The sequence below is a fragment of the Propithecus coquereli genome, unplaced genomic scaffold (assembly GCF_000956105.1).
Source record: "Propithecus coquereli isolate 6110/MARCELLA unplaced genomic scaffold, Pcoq_1.0 Scaffold209, whole genome shotgun sequence".
Lineage (NCBI taxonomy): Eukaryota > Metazoa > Chordata > Mammalia > Primates > Indriidae > Propithecus > Propithecus coquereli.
In genome coordinates, this window is record NW_012145967.1 from 3261115 (window position 1) to 3284611 (window position 23497).

At 40.9% G+C, this 23497-nt stretch overlaps 1 protein-coding gene across 5 annotated transcripts in view; it reads right to left on the reverse strand.

Annotated features, from left to right (window-relative positions):
• OPCML (opioid binding protein/cell adhesion molecule-like) overlaps positions 1–23497 on the reverse strand; it is a 1134565-nt gene that overhangs the window by 506360 nt on the left and 604708 nt on the right. The window lies entirely within an intron of this gene.

A 23497-nucleotide genomic window follows, 5' to 3' on the forward strand; every position in this document is an offset into this window, starting at 1 on the left:
TTAGTGTAAACAATACCACAGGGAGGTGCTGACGATGCCATATCCGTTTCATAATTACTGAGCCGCAGAGACATCATGTAATATGACTCGCCCAGCATCTCACAGAGCTCAAGGGGCAGAGCTGAGATTGAAAGGCAGCTCTGACTCCAGAGCCCACATTTAACTACCATGCTATGTAAATAATCCCCAAAGATGGAACACTAATGATCAATGGAACAAATTGGCCTTCAGGATGCAAACATAGGAGATTGATTTCATTTTAGGAAAACTCCACAGAGGCAGGATAGTCTCATCGCATTAAAAAAAAAAAAAAAAAGAAAGTTCTTGGATCAAACTGCCTTTTTATAAATTCTAGCTCTAGCACTTTCTCGCAATATAAGCATAGATAAGTTATCAAATGTTTCTAAGCCTCATTTTTTTCACATCTGTATAATGGGAAAAATATCACAGTTGTTTTGAGGATTAAATGAACTAATACCTGTAAAAACAGAAGTCATTGCCTGGTATACAGCCAAAGGTCAATAAATGGGAACCATAATTCTATTAGATGGGTCTTGGCATTCACAGCCTTCGACAATTTCTCAAATACACACATTTTTCTAAACTACAAGGAATGTTTCAGAATGTGAGCATGAAGCCTCTTTATTTTGAAAGGGTTTTTTGAAATGCAGCCTAAAACGTGACTTTTACACACCATGGTTCTCTTCTTTCTTCTCCTTGCTGCCTTTCTACATTCTCTCTCCCTCTGCCCCCACCAGAGTGAGGGCACCTTTCATCAGTGCATTAATCCATGGCTAAAACATGACTCATGGTAGGAATGCAAAGGAATATTCTGTCTGCGCAGCCGGCAAGGGCCCATGGGGCAGATTCTCATTAGAATGCTTTACAATAATATCAATCAGTATTAAAAATGTATGTTCTACTCAATTTTTAAAACATCTTAAATAAATCTTTAAATAAAGCTATTTTGTTTTATCTTCAGGGCTCTGTGAACAGTCAGCCCTAAGGGGCCCTTGTTCTCCCAAGTATAGCCCCTAAAGTGCTTTCTACAGAAGCCTGCCTTGGTGCATGGCTTTCTGGGGGGTCTCTGTGCTGGTGGAGTCAAGCCTTTTGGGTGATGTTAATTCTCTGTTCGGTAGGCACCACGTTACAGGGGAAAGGAATATTATTCCATTAGGGTCATTTACCATTTGGAATTGCTGCACAGAAAGCAGCTAGTTAATCCATACCCTTGAGGAACAAGTACTACACTATTCTCCTAGTGCCGCTGAAAAGGTCAGTGAGTCTACAGGAAAAGAAAAGAGGATAGTGCCCTTGTTACAGGGCTGAGAACACTCAAGAGAAGGCTAAAAATGGAACTAGATATTTCCAAAAAGGAGTGTGCTGCCTATTTTATAAATGTGTCGTTTGGCTGGTGAAGACTGCTTTCCTCTGCGTCCCCACTGTTGTATCCTTGGTCCAAGCCCAAATGCCTAGAGCAACCAGAGTGAGACTGGTTGGGTGTAAAGCAATAAAGAGCAGTGACGACTGAAGCAAAATGTAGCATGTAGATGGCAAAAAGCATTCACGGTTATGTAAGCAACAACAGCATCAACAATTCTGTAACTGACAAGTTAAATGGGTCTGCTTTCTGCAACTGATGGTCATCCCCTACCCTAACCATTAAATCTTCCCAGAATGCTGTCATAGTCGCCTACTAACCGGGTTTCCCTTCTTGTAATTCACATCCCTCTAATACAGCTAATTAATTGTCATCTACTTTTTTCAAAAACCGTTTTCTGTTCAAGTTGCTGACTCCCCATAGAGGGACACAGCTCCCTTTGCCATATGATCTCCATGTGTCTTCTCAGTCCCTTTTCCCAACATTCTCTCAAAGAGTAAAAGCTATTTCCCCGTCTCTGATCTTTCCATGGGATTTCATGCCAGCATGCATTTCCTTGGGCTGTTACCTTTCCCTGGCAATGCTTTTCCTCCTCTGTTTGTTCTTTGTCTGCTTCAAGAAATTCAACTTCTTGTAAAGGTGACTCCATCAACATGACCTCCCCAAATGGGCTCTCCCCTTGACCACTCTGGTGTGGCAGAGTAAACCACTGACTCCGCCAGACTCCAACTGCTATTTGCACCGTGTTCCGTTGCCACACCGGCACATGGGAGTCCAGTTGGGAGTTTATGTGACTGCCTCCCCGATTACACTGTGACATTTTTGCATGTGGAGGCCTTGTCTGATTTGCCTTGGTTGTCCCACACCTAGCACATCTGCTGACCTATGATAGACAGCTGGGAGATGTTGAATGAGTCCACCAAAAACAATTGACTAAGTGAGTTTCAAAATATTTTGTAGTCCCAGAAGTTCTTTTGTAGCTTTGTCCACTGAAATCATTTGTAGTCAGGGATTTGGTACAAGGAATAGCTATTTCCAAAAAGAAGCTGATGGTTACCATTACCAATAGTGGTGTGTACATCTGAGAGACAAAGCAAACAGCCCTGGGAGTAAAGGAAAAAGAGGATTTTTAAAGAGAGGAGGGATTTTTGTCCATCAAATGTAGCCTACTAGTGACCAGAAGATGGCAAAAAGTTGACAAATGATGTTAAAAATACAAAAGTGAAAGACAGTAGCTGCATCCCCAAAGAAACATAAGGACATACACACACACACACACACACACACACACACGCACACACACACACACAAAACTTAAAGCCAGAAGTCCTACATCTGGGTTCCCCTGCCACTATATATGAAGTCCAAGTTTTGTTTTGCTCTAAAAGTCTATGCTTCTAAGCTTTCTCCCAAGGTTTTCCCATTAGCCTTCTAGATTCTTCCATACGAGCTCTGCTGTGCCATTCAGGCTAAGTGGCCTAAGGAATCCAGGAGACTTGGACAACAGTGTGGTTATTGTCCCCTGGTTGACAGCCCCGGGTCTGATCACAGATCCACCAATTCTCACCAGCCACTTGGTTTTGTTTATTGTAAACAATAAGATGGAAGATGCTACTTGAATCAATCAAGTAATTGATTTGTACTTAGAATAAAATTGCATCTGCTTTGCACTTTCATATTAATAACTGACAATAAAGGAGTCTCATGGACCAGAATCTACTTGGGTTCTTTAGACATGGCATTTGGGGGATCACAGCTAAGCACGCTCAGTCTCGAAACATGAAAGACTGATGCTCGCAGCCCACCGTGGGAGCCAGCTTGAGGAATCCAATCCCCCGGAGGTCCCTGCTGCGGGAGTCACAGGTTTCCCAAGCCCTGACGACCCCAGTGAGCGCATTTTTCCCGTGTCAGTGCTCCACTGCTCTTCTTCAGAAGGACAAGGATGCTTCTGAGACACACATGTGCGTGCAGGGTGCCTGCCAGCCACACACGGCAGAGTTGTAGGCGAGAAGCAACTTCAGCTACCACCCTTGAGAGACTGTCTCTCTCGGCTACCACGTGAACAGTCCCAGGGCTGTGCCGAGGGGGACGATTTTCTACATCTTACACATCTAGCTTCTAAAACAACAAAAAAAGTCACTCTAATGGTATGTTAATCATTCAAGATGGAGCCCCAGGCCTCAAGTGCTGAGTGTGATAGAAATTTCATGTAGGTCAAAAAACTTGTATGTGTTCTTCAGGCCCCTAAATAGAAGTTCAGGTTTAGCTAACAATCAAAGAGACTATTTCACAGCCAGTTCTTATGAGAGACACATGTGAGGCCAGGGATGCTTCTGCATCCTGTGAGCGGAAGGTTCTGGAAGATGCCAGCATGCCACAAGCTGACAGGGGAGTCGAGGCCGAGTAAAGTCTCCAACCTTTCTGTGGTTGCTGATGCGGCTTGTTAAACACAACCTGCAGAAACGCCTCCCGACTGACCACCCAGTCAGATTTCAGTCCCTTCGGAAAGCGAGAGGGTGACGACACAAGAGACGGCGCTTCACAGGGCATTTCTTTCAACTGCAGGCCTGTCACATCAGTGTCAGCTCATGTCACTCTGAACAGAAAGCTTCGGGGCCCAAGAAATGCCAGGAAAATGGCATCCGGTGGGCAGGGCAGTCGCCAGCCTCCTCGTGCTAATATATGCAGCGGATGTGGCATTTCTGACAATATTGCTTCTGCCTCGCTTGCCATTTAATGTTAAGAGGCTTCTAAAGTCTCCTGCATTTAAAGAGTAATGACTGTTTTCAGGGTAAATGCTCTGTTAAATAACCCTGGATTATTGTGTCGTGTTATTACATTTATAAAATGGCATTTCAAAAAATAATAATTGTTTTAGAGTTAATTGATGTTTTTAACCATCACTGTGTGGAGAATTTTTATTCAGCAGACAGGGAATGCGCAAGGGAGAGAGAGATTTCAATGGAGAGAGTCGGTACTGAAAATAGAAACCATTTCTGCGTGTGAAATCCTGGTATGGAAGGAGCTCCTCCTCTGAGCCGCGCTTTCAACACGCTCTATTCGCTGCAATTGCAGCAACAGCAGGACAAAGGTAGATCGCCGCTGCCTTCTCGAATGGAGTCTGCAGCCTTGGGACTGGCAGTGGCTCGAGGGGGCGATGGGAGCCTTGGCACAGGTCTCTGGCCCTTGTCTCCCCACAGGGGCAGGCCTGGCCCCAGAGCAGCCTGCAGCAACGGCAGAGACCTGTGACTCCACAGGGCAGTGACTTCTCAGAAGTGAAGTTAATTACACGGCGGAGAGTCTCAGCATTTCATACTGCCAGAGGCAGAGTTGAATGCAGGAATATTACAGAATAAAACATGGAAATTCCAAAATCTCCCCATTGGGAGGGTGCAGACGGTGCACAGCCCTGAACCGCATCCCTGATGCGGTAGAGATGACGTCACTCTCTTCCTTTTTATCAGAATTCTCCCATCGCTCTCCTCAAGCGCATCTATAGAGGAATGTCTCCTGTTATGTGGGTGAGAGATTATCTCCTCATCACATGGTTTCTTCTTACAGGTATTTCTGTGAAGTAGGAATTGGGTATTATTTTTATGGTAGGTTTAAATATAAATAGACGCACACACAAAGAAGATAAAGCTCATTTTCACTATGATGGAGCTTAATGGAGAACGCACATCTTTACATTTGCAATTCAATTGCTATTTCCATTATATATTCTATCATCTGGTGTCTTCACACAAACTCTCGGGACTATTGTAGCCACATGACAGTAGCTGGATGACAGGTGAAAATGGACAAAGACTCAAGCTCAATTGGAGGAACCTAGAAGGACGTTGGAATGTAAGGGTGAAAAGGATGATGGAAATTATTTAGCACAAACCTCTAATTTAAAAGATGAGGAGACTGAAACCAAGAATGTGAAGCAACTCTCTATTATTACATATCTGGATATTGAACCTGCAACAGGAACCCACAACTTCTGACTCCAGAAACCCCAATTCTCTACGGCCGGTCCTTTCAAAAGTCTGCATGTAAACAGTCTCCACTATCTCCCCTCACTCTCAACCACCAACATCCATAATATACAGGGTCTACTTTGGTGAAAAATTACAAGAGAATTTTGATCACCTCGAGCGCTGGAAGTCAGTCGTTTGAGCAGCAAATATATGTCCCAGTTTCTTGGACTGCCAAATAACCAGTGGATGAGTAACTAATTCTGCGAACGCAGAATGACGCCACAAATAATCATTCCATGGTGCAGAAAAGGACACGATAGAAGGAAGTTGGAACCTACTACCGCCTGATCAAAGCACACTTGGAAATGCCCCTGCTTTCTCGCACATTCATCAAGACATCCCGAGGGGAGTTTTCCTGATTGCCCTGGTAACCCTCCTAAGAGTAAGTGGATTGACACGTCGTGCAAAACGAAAGTAAAACACAGAGACCAGTGGGCACCACCTGACAGCAGAGGTAGCCAGTCAGGTGACTCCAGGCATACGCTGTGCCATGAGTCTTGGCATCACATGCACTACGTGGGGATACTTCTCCTCTGTCATCACAGTCCATGGCATCTTTAGCCACACGGCCATCCAAAGGGCATAAATATAGATCAAAGACTGCAGAAAGCACTCCCCCTTTCTCCACTCAGTGTCTAAAAATGATAAAGTTTATAGTTTTATGTCCATTTATTTAAATATAAATCATTTTACTATTTCTAGACTTATTGGCGAGGTAATTCCAAGAGTTGGAGCGTCTTTCCTCTCACGCAGGATCACACAGAGTCTTAGAGTCAGCATGTACCAGCTGGAGGTATCTGGTGAGTTAGTCCTTTGTTTCTCTTCAGAACATGGTAAATGGAGGAGGGAGAGCTTAATCACCTTGAAAATTTGGAACTAATTGAGACATTATCTGTTACATTCTGGGTATTAAGCTCTGAGAACTATTATAACACTTGGAATCTTCAGAATCCCACACAAAGTCATGGAATAACATGGAATCTTTTTCACATATAGAAGAAATAAAGTCCCCTCAAGACTCCAGTAAAAAAACGAAAGACAAATAAACAGCTAAGACTGCAGGGCTTTCAGAGGTAATATTACATTTCTGACCTATCTTTCATAAAGCTAGAAATTATGATGGTAAAATATCATAACAAAAATATTTGTATGATACAGTAAGCTGTGAACTCAATAGGTAACCACGATAGTTTGGGACGATAATGAAATTGTTATATTTGAACCAATACATATAAGTCACTAGGATATAATGAACTTCTTTCTACCTCCTGGTTATGAGATCAGGGAAGCTCAATTAATAATTATCTTCATCATCAATGTCATTATTTTAAAAATGTATATTTTTATGAAGCACTTTATAAAACAAGTTAAATAAACCTTTGGAAACCTGTAATCTACATACTTGTAAATAAATTGAAAGAAAAACACTAAAACGGATTAGAAAAATATCATCTCAAAGATAATACATTGGCTGGGTTAGTATTTCCAGGTACTGCCATGGAAAAAACATGCCTTATTCCATCACGCTTTAAATTTAAATATTATGTTTGGATTATGTAAAATTCAGTGAAGCCAATAATTCCCCATTATAATCTTGTCTAGAAGGTTTATTTGTCTCTACAACCTCCCTCTCTTCTCTTTTCCCTCTTGTCTTCTCTCTTCCCTCCCGTTTCATTTATTTCAGTAACTTATTGTGCATACCATTACCAAGGCTAAAGTATAGGAAGCAATTTCTAGGAATAGTGAGGGAGGTGGAGAAGAGAAAAATTGAGGAAAGAAAGGGTTCTGTGGAATTGTGTTATGGACACTGACATAGTAATTATCAGATCGGTTCCCAGATGAAAGATGGACTCGATTCTCTGTTTACCAGCAGATCCAATCAGATACCCAGATCTAGTAAAACAACCCTATGATAGCTTTCAAACAATCCTGTTTACTTACACTAAGAGTTTTCATGTTTAGGCCTTTACCATCTCTTGCATCAACGATCTAGAATGACACCTTCTTTGGGGCTGTTTGTTGTTTTAGTTTCTGATGCTCATCTCAGCTCACATCAGTCCATCTTTCATATGCTGCTGCTGCCAGAATGATCAGTTACCACCACATCATGACTTTGCCTAAAACCTTTCAGTGGCCACCCTGGGATAAAATCCGTGTCAGATATTCCACAGGGCCTTCTGAAAACATATTAGCACATTAACAGGCAACTTTTCACCATACGCCAAATACACGTCAGGGACTATTTGATGCTTTCATACTTATAATTGTAACGGATCCTTAGAATAATCCTTCAGAAGAGGCATTGATGTACTTAGCCTTGCCTAGAGATACAATTTATAAAATGTTATACACTACTTGGCAAATACTTTACCTATTAGCATAATCTCTTTTTCCCGATCTTTTCTTTTATTATGTAAAACATAAATCACAGATTGTCATAACTGCATTGATTGAAATTGAGAGGCTGAAATTGATACAAGGCAACATTATGAGATTTTATGCATTTGTGCTATCAACAGTAACTTAAAATCAATGATTTGGAGAGAAATTATTCAGGAAATCTTAATGACTTATTATAGTAAAAACACTTATAAGAGCGCATCCATTAATGGAGGACAATTACTGGAAATTTAAATGTAATATTCAGGAAATCAATTAACTAGTATTTAATTACTTAAAATTATGATCCGTTAGTAAACATGGTACACTTTGCTTACAAATATCACTTCTGATTATGGTTCAGCAGGAAACAAAATGACTAATGTTATGTCATGGCAAGTGATCTGACTCACTCCACATCTCCCTGTACTGTCTTTCTCTGTGAATTCCTATTGTGCAGAACCAGAGACCGCTAGAGCAGAAAGACACGCTGAGGTCACCTCGCCCCCTCCTCATCCGACAAGGCAGACTTTCAGAGTAGCGCTCTGGGCCCCCTAAGGTGGTGCTGCTCACTCAGCACTATCCTGGGACTAGACTCAAAAGCTCCCAGCTGCTGGGGTGGCCTCCTTTCTGACCATGGCCTCTTTTGAAATAACCCACAACTCAGAGAGGGAACCAAAGGGCATGCAACCTCTGTCTTTTTGTTTTTCCGGAGCTAGTAAAAATCCATGTCGGCTTTAGAAAGTCATGGGGCCAAAGTCATTCTCTAAGCTCCACAAGAGATAGCGAGCCACCCCGCACTCTCTGCTGACTCCTCCTCTCTCTGCCTCTGCCACAGTTCACTAGGCATCCTCTCGACTCATTTTCCGGTGTTTTCTGCGTCGCTATTGGCATAACATCCTATCAGTGCAGTTAATTACATCCACTTGGAGTGTGAAGGACAACTTGATTGTCTCAAAGAGCCAGAGGCCATATAATCCATCTCACTGCTCTCACAAAACAAGTTCCCAATTGTCTCTGCTGCGGGAGGTGAGAGGGAAGACCCTGGGCAGTGTGCTGGCACCCACTCCCTGCCTCGAATGGGGAAGTCACAGAAGAGACGTCTGCTCCTCACCCGCTTGGAACAAAGAGGACCACCTTGTGGCTCTCTGCTCCAGATCTACTACTGAGACTCTTTGATACCTCCACAATGCTTGGTGACTTTCCAGTTGTAAGTCAATATAGTTTTATCCTTTCTGAACTTGGTAACACCTCTATGTGGCTAAGTTTGAACATCTGATTACACGCCCTGATTATTTTTGCAGCACTTCTGAAAAACTAAGGAATAGTGTCGTTATTTATCTTGCTATGCAATATGGTTAATCTCTTGTGGTCATAAGTTTCCTGTTCTGGTATGACATTTATGTAAATGTTTAGATTTACCAAAAATATCCAATTTCTTGCTTCTGTATTTGGAAGAATAACCAGAAATTAAACTTTATTGCAATTATGGTCAAGATGCCTTTATCCCTTTGTCCTTAATCTCTGAATCTGAGAACAGATTGAGAAAGCAGAGTCCCAGCAGAGAGTGAGCTGCTGTTCCAGAAGGCAGGCTCTCCACCTGATCCCGGTCCCATGGAGGCTACCCACCAGGTGTTACCTCACTAAGGCACCTTGCAAGACCAGGAATCAAACTGCTGTGGGTTGGTGGATTCCTGTACACACCCATAGCAGCCACTGAGTCATGAACAAAGCAGGCAGAAGCAATGGGGACCATCTGCAGCTTGAAAGCAGTACTCTGAGGCGCTGACTACAAATATGGTGCAATAAAGTTCTATATGCTATTACATACCAGAAGGTCTTCTGTGTGACTCTTGAGAAGCTTTGCTGTGGTCTTAGTGTGAGAACCGGTTATGCTTCTCCCTGCAGCTGATTTATCCTTACGAGACAGACACTGTAAATTATATAACTGATAGCATAGCCAGCTCAGGTCTCACAACCACGAGGCCCTGTGCATGAGCTTTGTTCTTCCTTTTCTTTATATTACTGCCCTCATTTTCCTTTTCTTTCTGAAAAGCGTTTTTAAAAATTACATCAATGCAATATATATGAGATCCATACAATAAAGTGTACAGAACACACAAATCCCCTCTTTGCCTTGCAGTCTCATTCCCATTCGCCTCCTCAAAGGGTCCAGTTTCTCGTTTGTGCTCAAACTACCAGACCCCCAGCTACCACTTTTCAATGTTATATATGAGTGTGTGTACACGTATATCTGGTTTTAAGGATGTCGTATATATTGTTATACAATCTGCTTTCCTCCCAGTGAGACCTGTGCATTTCTGAAGCCAGCGTGTGCTGCAGCACTTCATTCTTTGCAACAGCTGCGAGGCACAACATGGAAAGGTTGGCAGGACTTCAGGCTATTTAGCCATTTAAATGATTTCCACATTGTTGCCCAGCCACCCTTCCTCATGGGGTTGGATCATTGGGAGTACCTCCCAAAAACCTGTCTAAATTCCCCTTCCAGGGGCTGGGACTAGAAGTCAATCAGCATTTAAATCTCTAATTTTTATAGACATCAACAACTACCTTCTCTAAAAGAGTCACGCATTTATATTCTCACCAGTAGTGTCCAAGAATTACCTTCCCCCGAGTTCTCACTGACACGAACTGTTATTTTTTTATTAGTTGTTGAGAGGTAATTTGTATTTTGTGGTTTAATTTGTGTTTCCCTGATTACTCATGAGGTTCAACATCTTTTCATATATTTATTTTATTTCATTCATATCCTCTGTCTACTTTCTAATGGATGATTTATCTATTTTTCATAGTGATATGTAGCTGTTCATTATATAATCCAGATATTAATGCTGTAAATATTGCTAATCATGTTTCCTCAGTCTACCACTTGGCTTTTAACTGCTTATGTTATCTTTTCTGTATAAATATTTCATAGTTAATGAGGCCAATCCATCAATATATCAATTGTTTTCTTTATTGCTTTTGGGCTTTTCCTCTTAATTGCAAAATGTTTCCTCACTTCCAAGATTATATAAGTGTGTGTGTGCGTATGTGTATGTAAAATTCTTTATTTTTCTGATGCTGTTAGAAGTTTTATATTTATATTAATATTCAGCTCTCAGATTCATCTGCCATTGATTTGCGATTATGGTGTGAAGTGTAGTCTTACCAACTTCTAACTGATGGTAGCATATGATATGATGCACCATGAAGACGTGAAAGCTTGCGCAAAGTAAGTAGTACACTTAGACCTTTGGGAGCTGAAGGGGAGTGATGGAAGGAAGAGGTATACTTTGGTGGAAGAGAAGGGGAAACACGCTATGCGAGTGTTAGAGTAAGGACAATGTCATGGAACACTGACCAAGGCTTTGTAGGGGGTATCTGGGTAGGGAAAGCAGAAAGGGAATAGTTGAGGCTACCTTCTACCTGCCTCCTCCTTTCACAAAGGGGTCTGAGGAGCCCATTGTGGTGGAAGGCACATGGTGGTTAGCAAGGTAGATGACAGATTAGACCCTTCTAATAAGTAGGAAATTAAAATTTAACTAAGGCAACATTATTCTCCTCATTCTTGTTTTATTGTAAACGTGATGGGAGCATCCTATCAGGCTCCAGAGGTTGTTTTGCTGGCCCTGGGCCCTGGAGATGAGCCTCCAGAGCACAGAGAAGGTCCCGCACCCAGGAATCAAGCCCAAGCTACCATAACTAATCCATCATCTGCGGCCAGAAAGGCTGGCTCCTGAGTGTCGATGTGGAGTTAATTAGACAAATAACGTACGCTCAAGTCCAATTGATTATTAAGACACCATAACGAGGATTTCACATCACGGCATGTATTGGAAACACTGTATTATACCTTGCACGTGCTTGCTCACCCCAGAAACTGTGTGGAGTCATCAAGTGGCAATTAGCATTCAATAACATCTACGGCCTGTTTTTATCACTGCTGATTTAATAAGACAGCTATTGTTCTCTATGTTAATTAATATCTACCGATTAAAGTTGAAGACTGGGTATGAAGAATATATGCTTTTGGTTAACTCTAGGGTTCTTTGCATGTTTTTCTGTTTAGCCTGACTTGCTACTTCCTATCTGTGCTGTAAAAGAGAGTCTTTCAGACCCGGAAGGGGATCCTGGACTCAGAGAACATTGTCCAAGCAACTGAGGGCGTTGGGAGGCAGATGCTTCTTCCTAGGAATTGAGGCAAGAAGAATATTACAACACAGTGCTCTAAGGTACCTAATTTCCTCTAAAAAAATTCAAAGTCTAGAATTTCAGGTTTCCATGGTACCTGGGACTAAATTAGTCACAGTCACCCTTCCCTGGAGTTTGAATGAAGAGCTTACTACTATACAGGGGATGGGTCTAATGTCCTTATCAGGAAGTAGAACAATGGCTTTGTTTACCTATCCCTGCCTCTTTGGGCAAGGTTTTCTGCTGTGGTGGTGGTGGTGCTTCGTAATTCAATTCAGATCACTCCAAACTCCTGTACCTCTCTACCCTGAAACCAACAAATGAGACTAGATCTACTGGTTATTTATGTATAAAGCAAGCTTTTAATCTGTGATACTCTGTGATTTTTTTGAGAAGCTCATCCATCTCCACCTCCATCTCTATGCGAAGTGACCACTTTTTTTTTTAATTGTTTTAATATGTTTTCTTGTTCTATGCTTAGGGTTAGTTCTATGTCACTGGTCTTGAAAATTATCTCACAATAAGCTAAAAGCACAATGTAACCTTTAATTTACAAATTTAATTAAATGAAAAAAATATGATTTTACCTTTCGTATAATGCCATATCTAGCATTCATATCTTACACTGTTTTGAATCCCTTTTTAAAGAAGTATTCTGTTCATAAAGTACATACAAAGGGCAGTGATCTTAAGAGTATAGCTCAGTGATTTTTTTACACATATTACACTTGCATAACCACACCCAGATGAAAATATACATTCCCACCAAGCTGCAAGCTTTTCTCACGCCAATTTTCAGACATTGACCCTCAAGACTCTCCAGACACCCCTGGAGGCATCTGTGCAGATTTCTGCCATCATGTATTTGTTTTGTCTGTTCTTGGGCTTCATATCATTAGAATCATACAGTGTGTACACTCCACTGTCCGGGAAACATTCATTCTTAAAAGTAAAAATAAGCATATCCAGGTCAGGGGGCTTAGATTTTTTATTAAATCAGTTTTCCCCACATTACAATATCTCCAATAATCTAATCCTTTTTTCTAGTAGGCTTAGCTGTAAGTTTTGGCCTTTCTTAAACTCGTAACCTGGATATTCCTAGTTATGATTCCCTGGTCACTGCCAATCTTCAAGTAGACTCATATAAGAACATCTAAATTACAAAGGCTAGAAAGGCATGTGTTTCACATCCTTCTTCTCAACTTAGACTTGCCAATATAAAGTGCTAGAGTTCAAAAAAATTGCCACTTTTGTCACTATAACCATCTTATGAAATAGGAAAGCTGGGAGTAGGAAGAATGACAACGGGTTTACTGGTGTCTTATCTTTGGACATTGTTGACATTGTTGCGTATGACTCCGTTAACTACGGGGGGATGATCAGACAGAATTAGGCCTAGAAGTTAACAATGGCTTTGGGTTAAGACGTAAAGTAGACAGAACTATTTTACATGAGATGTGGCAAGATTCACTACATTAGCTGGCATCAGAGAAGACCATTAAGCTCAGAAGCAGGCAATGTCTGGGAGTATAAGGAGACAGGTGGTGATTTGGGCCTTAAGCCTTGAGGGCCTTAAGCCTGGATTTCACCACAAAGCTTGCATCCTTGACCAGAAACTAGCAAGAGAAAGGAGAGCCGTGGGTTTAGAGATATTAATTCACTGGGCAGGCTACCAGGACAGAGACCCACAAGGGAAGAGCATATTGTAAGACAGTGGTTCTCAAAGTATGGTCCTTGGACAAGCAATACCAGCATCACCTGGAAACTTGTGAAAGGTGCAAATTCTCAGACCTCTACCCAGACCTACTGAATCAGAAACTTCAGGTGGAGGCCCAGCAGCCTGTTTTAATAACTGCTTCAGATGATCCTGGTATAGGCTAAAGTTTGGGGACCACCAGTCTAAGCAATTAGAATTAGGGTCATAAGTGAAGCCTGCTCTAAGTGTGAGGGACCAATGTTAGAGCTGGGCTAGAACCACAGAAAGTGGTGCTGAGTGCCAGGGTGACAGGCTGTTGCTACCTGCATCTCCCGGGCATAAGGGTTGGTCCTGGGCATGAACATCCTGCTTGGACAGAGCTGTTGGAATCAGGTAGAGCCTGATGATACACATATATCTTTTCAGAGGATATGCCATGATGTGTTGAACTGCTTGCTTCTATCTCCCCACCTCGAAATTATGAGCTTTTTAAAGGCAGAGACCATGCTTGTTTAGCTCCACCCACAGTGCCTAACAAAATGCATGAAACACAACAGGAGCTCAAACAAATGTCTGTGGAATGAATGCTACAGGGAGTGGATGAATGAAGGAATGGATGAAAAAAAGAGAAATTAAAAGCAGAGCATGTGTATTGAATGAGCCATGTATATGAAATGTCCAGAATAAGCAAATTCATTGAGACAGAAAGCATCTGATACTCGCCAGGGGCTAGGTGGAAGGGGGAAATGGGGAGTGGCTGCTATGGGTATGGGGTTTCTATCAGGAGGATTAAAATGTTCTGGAATTAGATAGCAGTAATGGTTGCACAACCTTATGAATATACTAAAACCCACTGAATTGTACACTTTTAAAGGGTGGATTTTATGGTATGTGAATTATATCTCAATAAAAATAATTACATTTTTTAAAAAGCAGAATGTGTGAATATCAAGCAAGGCATTTTGGAAGATACATTTCATAAGCCAAAAGCTGTGCTGAGAAGACATAGGGAGTCTTACACAATGAAACGTCGCAAGGCAAAGCTACAAATACCAAAGGAGACTGGTGCAATCTGACTGTACCCTCCTTCCCTCTTTAGGCAGGTTTCACGAGGCCAATACAGCAGTGGCAGCCAGGTGCCAAGGAGGTCTGTAGTAAACGGCTCCAGAGGCACGACTATGTCCAGGCAAACGTTTCCCAAAGTGGTTATGCTAACGGCCGCGCAGGAAAGCACAAAGACCAAAGGCAGCATCAGGAGAAGTGGGTTCTAGGGCCTTCTCTCTGGCCCAGACTCCTAATCTGTCAACTAAGAGAACCATACCTCCAAACCCCCCCCCTCCCCCCAGGAGTTCTGTGACAATCAACTGGGCTAACTCCTGGGAAATGCTTTGTTCCCTCTAAAACACAAGAACTGAAAGTTGTTGCTGCTGTTCCCAGATGTGCACAAGCTAAGAAAGGGTGCCGGGGCTTCCTCTGCTTCCCTGGAAGGCCATCCCTCTCAGGCCCAGCTGCTCGCTCTCCAGCTCCTTAAGGCCCTCCTTGTTATTACCACCTCTTTCTTTTTATGCTCCTGCCACAATACCACCATTAATCTTTCGCACTCCCTGAAGGCAAAACACGGGTAATTGGATTTATCTGGTTTTTAGAATTTGTTAGGTTCCCTTACAAAATAAATAAATAACTGCCCTCGGAAGAGGGGCGTCTTCGGGGCTCCCCAGGCATGTCGCGGCCTGCACGAGCTCATTAATCTGGGCTATCTCCTCCCGGCACCTGGTCCCTCCTGTCTGCCAGCCGCCTCCGGCTTGATTTAAGTTTTCCTCCCCTGACCCGCTCTCCAGAGCTTCCCGCTGTGTCTCGTTTCCCCTCGGATTTCGTCTCCCAGCCTCGCCCTCTTCACCACTCCCTTCTTCTCCCGTCTCCCACCCTGCTTTTTTCTTTCCTGATTGCACCGTGAGGCTGTTTAAAACTTCCGCCAGCCTGGAACCTTCCTGTTTCTTATCTTCTTGTTATTTTCATCATTAAAATATACGGATCGTGGCTCACGCCTGTAATCCCAGCACTCTGGGAGGCCGAGGAGGGTGGATCGCTCAAGGTCAGGAGTTCGAGACCAGCCTGAGCAAGAGCGAGACCCCATCTCTACTAAAAAATAGAAAGAAATGATCTGGACAACTAAAAAAAAAATATATATATATATATATAGAAAAAATTAGCCAGGCATGGTGGCGCATGCCTGTAGTCCCAGCTACTCGGGAGGCTGAGGCAGGAGGATCGCTTGAGCCCAGGAGTTTGAGGTTACTGTGAGCTAGGCTGACGCCACGGCACTCTAGCCCAGGCAACAAAGCGAGACTCTGTCTCAAAAAAAAAAAAAAAAAAAACGGATTGTTATAGACATGAGTGATCATAGAAAACCAGTTAGCTTCATTGTTCTCTTGATCAAGGCTGGAGCACAGCACAGTGAGCACAGGAGACGTACGTTCCCAGGCTTGTCCCTTTATCCCACAGGTATTAAATCCAGGAGGGAGCACCCACCATGGGCCCTGCCAGTCCACAACCTGTGTTCTTGGAGAATTCTGACCGCCTCCACCGGCCCCCAGCCACAGTGCAAGGCACAGGAGCCACATTTGTGCCACAAGGCCTGGGTACATTACTATCTACCCACCCTCCACAAAGACAATTACCCACTAATAACTTGCTAATAGATCCAACTCCATTTTAGGGGTTGAAAATGCCAGAAACCCTCTTTCCATGCTCCTAGGTCTTCCAGCTAAGGCCTGAACACAGAATGTGATCCTGGCCAATGATCCTACAGGGAAATCTGCTGGGAGGGAGCTTCTACATAATATTTTGAAAGGCAACACCCACAAGCTCTTAATGACTACTTTTGGGACTTTGCTGTACGAGAACGTGATGTCTGGAGCTGCTGAAGCCATCTTGGAGGCATAAAAGGTGCTGATCTCACACTTGAGTTGATAAAAACTAACCCTGTAACCGACTACTCCTTCTAGCATCCTTATCAAGTGAGACTATAAATATTTTCATTATTTACATCATCTTTAATATTAGGCTGTATTACCTGTTGCTAAATGCATCCTACCTGCTGCATGACTTTTCCCCCTAGCCAGGGCTTGATTAGACCATGAGTGGACACTCAACCCAAGCCAGGATAGTCAGATTTTGTCTCCTGAAAATTTGGAAATGGGACAGAGAAATACTAGACAATCTGTGGAGACTAGCTTGAACTGAAAACACGTGAGGTCAAAAGATTCATATAATCATCTTCTAGCCTGGCAAGCAGAGAAGCAAAAGGGGAAAAGGAGCATCTGTGCAGGAAAAAAGTAGGAGTAAGAGACGATGTGACCCATGGAAGGGGCAGATGATGGAGTCGTTGCCTGTGTTCTAGAGTTTCTAGCTCCTGGTGCCCTCCTTTCAGAAGCCAAAATGCCTTACTCCCCCTGAATTCCATGGTTCTCATAACATAGCCCACTTCTTTATTTAAATAGTTTGAGTGGGTTTTTTCTAAACTTTAACAAAAGAAGTAAATCAAAAAATTGTTGTACTCACAACTAGAGATACAGAGACCAATGAAATATTTTCCCTCACTTTCAGGAACTTAATCCTATGAACAGGAGGCATGTATAAATACTGCTGGAGAACTTGTGAGATTATGTTACGCTTAAGAGTATACATGTGCTAGGAGTGTAGAAAGACCAGTTTGTTCACCTTGCATGCTCTGGTGAACAGGAAACACTAAGAAGGTTAGTTACATTTTTTTCCCCCAAAATAGTGCACAAAACTAGTTTTGCTTACATGAGCATCAGATTCATGGGTGTATGCCACAGCACTCCTGATTTTGTATATCTGGGGCTGGATGCAGGAATCTGTATTCTAAAAAATTTTCCTGGGTCAGCATGACACCCAACCAGGCTTGGAAAGCTTGGAAACCTCTGAGAGAAAAATAACTGAGGAAAATCAGGAAAAATTAACAGCAGAAGTAACATTTGAAAGAGACCTGAAGGATGAGTGAGATCTGCCACATGTAGAAAGAAGTTGGGAAGGAGCTTTTCAAGAAAAGAAAAAGCAAACTGAAAATCACTACACAAATAAAAGTTTCTTATGTTCACTACTATTTCTATTTTTGTTGTGGTCATAAATATATAAATGTCTGATTGCAGCCACTTACACAATTGGGAAGAAGATGAGGCTAGACAATAGATGGAATCTCCCTGCCTCTTGCCAAGCAGACATTAGTAACGCGTTCTGCAGAACATCACAAAAGCTACTTGAAACACGAAATTGAAACCCCATTCCTGCCCTCAAGAAACTCACATCCAATTGAAGAAAACAGTGTGTTGGGCGGGGGGTTGCGGGGGGTGGTAGGCACACAATGAACAAACAATTTGATGACTAAAGAGTCAGCTTTATATGTAAATGCTGGGTGATGGAGAATGGAGTGGGTGCAGTATGACCAGGAACCCAGCTTGGGTTAGTCAAAGTTTACCTTGACACATGGTTCATGACTGTTCTTTAAAGAATTTTTTGTAATCACTATGTTGCCCAGGCTGGACTCAAACTCCTATGCTCAAGCAATTCTCCTGCCTAGTCCTCCCAAATAGCTGGGACAACAGGCTCACACCACCACTGCACCTCGCTTGAAGAACTTCTTCTAACATTTCCTGGAAGTAGGTCTATTGAAGACAAATCCCTTCAATTTTGGTTCGTCTGAGAAATTCTTTATCTAAGTTCATGATTCTTTTTTTGTAAAGCTTTAAATATTCTACCCCACTGTTTTCTTGCTTGCATGGTTTCTAACGAGAAGTTCAGTGTAATTCTTATCCTTGCTCCTCTATATATAGGTAAAGTGTTTTTCCCCCTGGTATCTTCCAAATTTTTTTCACTGCCTTTGAAATTCTTCAGTTTGAATATCATATGCTTAGGTATAGTTTTGTTTCGTTTTGTTTTTAATTTATTCTGCTTAGTTAGTGTTCTCTGAGCTTCTTGGATCTGTGGTTTGGTGTCTGACATTCATTAATCTTCTGATATTCTCAGTTACTGTTGTTATAAATATATATTTTTTTCCATTCTCTCTTTTGCTTCTGCTATTCTCATTGCACATATGTTGCACCTTTTGTAATTGCCCCAGAGTTCTTGGATTTTCTGTTCTTTTTTGTTTGTTTGTTTTTTAATATTTTTTCTCTTTTCTTTTCAGTTTGGAAAGTTTCCATTGGCATGTTTTCAAGCACAATGATTGTTTCCTCAGCCGTGTCCAGTCCACTGATGAACCCATCGAATGAGCCCACTCCTCATTTCTGCAACAAAGTTTGTTAGTTTACTTCATTTCTATCACTTCATTTTGATTCTTAGACTTTCCATCTGTCTGCTTACATCACTCGGCTGTTCTTGCATGTTGACCATTTTTACCCATTAGTGCCCTTAGCATACTTATCTTCAATCTCCAGTCTGATAATCCCAACATCTCCACCATATCTGAGTCCTGTTCTAATGCTTGCTCCATCTCTTCATACTGCAACTTTTGCCTTTTGGATGTTGAGTATTTAGAGTTGGATATTTCCCATTCTCCAGTGGGAAATTAGAGCTTCTGGTAAAAATCAATGTAATTAGGCTCTGGTAAATCAGTTTCTTTTGAGGGCAGGCTTTTGTTAGAAAGAAAGAATCTTCTGGACACATTTCAGAATGGTTACCCTGCTTTTGCTGTTCTTTCATCTTCACCCTGAGAACCTGACGAGGCTCCCAGAGGTAAAACTCACAAAAGTGTGGGGGCTCCCTCACGACTCATCTGGAGGTTTTATGTCTCAAGTTAGTCCACTCACCTTGTGTCCAGCAATCACTAATTGCATTTTAACTGTTCCTAGAAGAACCTGAGTCCAGGGGTGATTTCTGGTTGTTTATGCCCAAAATAAACTGCAATTCTCTGTATCTGCCTGTCTCTAGTTTTTCAGGTGGTGGTTTGTCCTGTGACCTCAATTCTCTCATGCATCTAAAAAGAGCTGTTGATTTTCAGTGCATTGAGATTTTTGTCTGGCTGTGAGGATGGGAGTGCCAACATCCAAGTGCCTTACATGCAACACCAGAAAGCAGAGGTTTCTGTCCATTGCTCCCACTCTCGCCCCTGAACCACTCATTCTCTTGCTTCCTCTGCTTTAGCCCCTCCCTACTCTTCCTAGAACATGTTGAGTATGCATCTGTCTGGGACCCTTTGCCCTTGTTATTCTCTTTACCTGAAATACTTCCACTGGATATTTGCATGGCTCACTTCTGCACTTTGATTAGTTTTCTGCTCAAATGTCACCATCATGATACAGGTAGTTTCTGACCACTATAGCAGGAGTAGAGATACCTGTCCCTCTCAACCCCTTTACCTCAGCCTATTCTATTTTTCTTCAGAGCACTCAACACTCTATAACTCATTATATTTTAATTTATTATCTATCTTTCTGCCCTAGATTGTAGCTCTATGATGTCAGAGGTTTGATGTGTTTTGTTCACCATTGTAACCTCAGCTCCTATACCACCTCCTGGAATAGAGTGTTCTATAAATACTTGTTGAATAAATGAATGGATAAGAACATCAATCTCTCATGGTCTAGAAGAAGACATATGAATGACTAATGTAAAAAATGCATGAAAAGATACTGAATATTGTTAATCCTTCATGAAAATGTAATTAGAATTTTACAGTGGCATACTACTTCACACACACTAAAATGACTAAAATTAAGAATTTAAAAGACTGACAGTGCCAAGTGTTGGTGAAATTGTGGAGCAACTGGAGCCCTCATAAATTATAGGTTCGAGTATATAAATTGGTATAATAACTTTGGAAAATGAGTTAGGATTTTTTTAAAGTTTAACCTACACCTATGGTATGACTCAATAATTCCAGGTGTTTTCTAAGAAAAATGAAAATGTATTTCCTCATAAAGACTTATAATCATATATTCATTGTAGCTTTGTTAATAATAGCCAAAACCCAGAAACATCCTAATGTCCACCAACAGGTAAAAGGGTAAACAAATGAGATATATCTATACAATGGAATACTACTGAACAATCAAAAGGGAATGAACCACAAGCAATAACTTGCATGAATCTTAAATGCATTATGCTGAAGGGAAGAAGTCAGATATAAAAGAATATTGTATGATATAGTATAATTCAATTTATATGTCATTTTAGAATAGACAAAACTAATCTATTGTGTCAGAAAGGAGATCAGTGTCTACCTAGGGCTAGATGGTTGACTCAAAGGTTATGAAGGGAAATGTCAGCAAGATGGCAGTCTAGGAAGATCCAAACCCTCATCTCCCCCACAAAAACACTGAATAAACAACTAGAAAATGACTAGAGTAACTTCATAGGACTACTGGAAACAATCAGTCAAAGACTTACAGCAACGAAGAAAATGCCCAATCAAGAGGGAAAAAAAAGTATTTTTCAAATGACAGAAAATTTTCTGGTGTTTTTATTCACTCTTGTCATACCCCTCATTGGTATGGTGCGGTGCAGTGCAGTATGGGGAAAGCATAGTCTATGTCTCTGTCCTCTCCGTAAAATGAAGACATAAGAGAGGACAGCATTTGCAACATCCTAACCTATCTGCAGGCTGCCTGAGGTATTTATCTCTGTGATGCCCAACTCAGAGTCAAGACACCAAAACTTGGATCTCAGGCAAGGGGAAGCTTGTGGTGAGCAGCAGGCACAGGTCATGAAAGCCACAGCAGGACTGCACACCTGCAGTTGCCTTGTTCAAATGACTACTGGCAGGAGAATACAAAAGAACATCTAATGCCCCTGAGAAGAAATTATGGTGAGACTCTTTGGGAAGTTAAGACATTTTAACATAGCCATGTATACAGAGGGACTGAAAAAACATGCACACTATCCCAAAGAAAACATATGCCCAGAAAAGACTTGAGAAGAGCTTAAGCCTTCATATCCTGCTGATTAATGAATGTCTTCCTTTGCATGGAGGCAGTCTACAGAGATTTGAAGAGGTAGTTGTTTTTCATAATGCCCAATTTTTAACAGAAGATCACTAGGTATACAAAGAAACAAGAAAACATGGAACATTCAAAGGACCAAAATAAGTCTTCATAAAAGGTCCCTGAAGAAACATAGACTGTGAACTTTACTTGAAAAGACTTTGTAAAAACTGTCTTAAATATGCTCAAAGAGTTAAAGAAAAACATAAACAAATAACTAAAAGTAATCAAGAAAAATATGTGAACAAAATGAGATTATCAACAGAGATAAAATTATTAAAAAATATAAATTCTGGAGATAAAAATATAATAATTGAATTGAACAATTCACTAAAGGTGTTTAACATCAGACTGGTACAGGCATAAAAGAACAATTAATGAAGTTAAAGACAGGCCACTTGAAATTATTATTAAGTCTGAGGAGAAGAAAAGAAGAAAATTGAACAGAGCCTAATGGACTTATGAAACACCAACAAATAGACTGACATATGTATTATGAGAGTTCCAGAAGTAGAATAAATGTAGAAAAAAAAGAGTTTATTTGGAGAGTAATGGTTCAAAACTCCCCAAAGCTGAAGAAAGAGATGGATATATGATACAAGAAACTCAATGAATTCTAAGTAGGATAAACCCAAAGATACACACACTAAGACATATTGTAATCAAATTGTAAAAAACTAAAACCAAAACCAAAGTAAGAGTTATGAAGGCAGTAGGAGACTTACTTACTACATACAAGAGATATCAAATAAGATCATCAGAGAATTGCTCATCAGAAACCTTGCATACCAGATGGCAAAAGGTGTCAAAAAAAGCAAAAATAAACAAACAAAATTGTCAGCCAAGAATTCTACATCTACCAAAACTGCCCTTCAAATGTGAGGGAGAAATTGAGACATTCCCAGATAAACAAAAGCAGAGGGAATTCATTACAACTAGAACTATCCTCCAAGAAATGCTAAAGAAAATCCTTCCTTCAAGCTGAAATAAAAGGAAGCTAGAAAGTAACTCAAAAGTTGCATGAAAAAATAAAGAACTCTTTATAAAAATTATAAATCTATGTTAATGGGTATAAAATGTATAAAGCAATTATTTGTGACATCAATAACATAAAGGGGGATCCAAGCTGTCAAAGAGTAGAGTTTTTGTATGCGATTTAATTTGTTATCAGTTTAAAATAGATTGTTCTAACTTTAGGATATTGTAAATAAGTCCCATGTATAAACGATGGGGGTTTACCAAAATGAAAATATCTATATTGTATACACAATGTAAAATGAGAGTAAATCAAAATGCATCACTACAAAAAAATTAGCTGAACACAAAGGAAGGCAGTAAGGGAGGAAATGAGGGACATAAAAAGCTGTAAGATATGCAGAAAAAATAACAAAATAGCATAGTAAGTCTTTTCTTATCAGTAATTACTTTAAATGTAAATGGATTAAAATCCCCAATCAAAAGACAGACATTGGCAGAATTAATTTTAAAAAGGATCCAATTATATGCCATCTACAAGAAACTCACTTCAGATTTCAATTCACAAATAATTTGAAAGTGAAAGGCTAAAGAATATTTCCCAAACATATAGTAAACAACGAAGACCAGAGGTGGCTATCAAATGTCACAGAAAATAGACTTTAAGTCAAAAACTCTCACAAGGACCCAAGGACAATATATAATAATTAAAAGTGAACTTACCAAGAAGATATAAAAATCATAAATATATATGTACCAAACATCATAGCATCTACATGTATGAAATAAACATTGACAGTCTTAAGGGAGAAATAGACAGTGCTACTAGAATAGAAGGAGACATTAATAC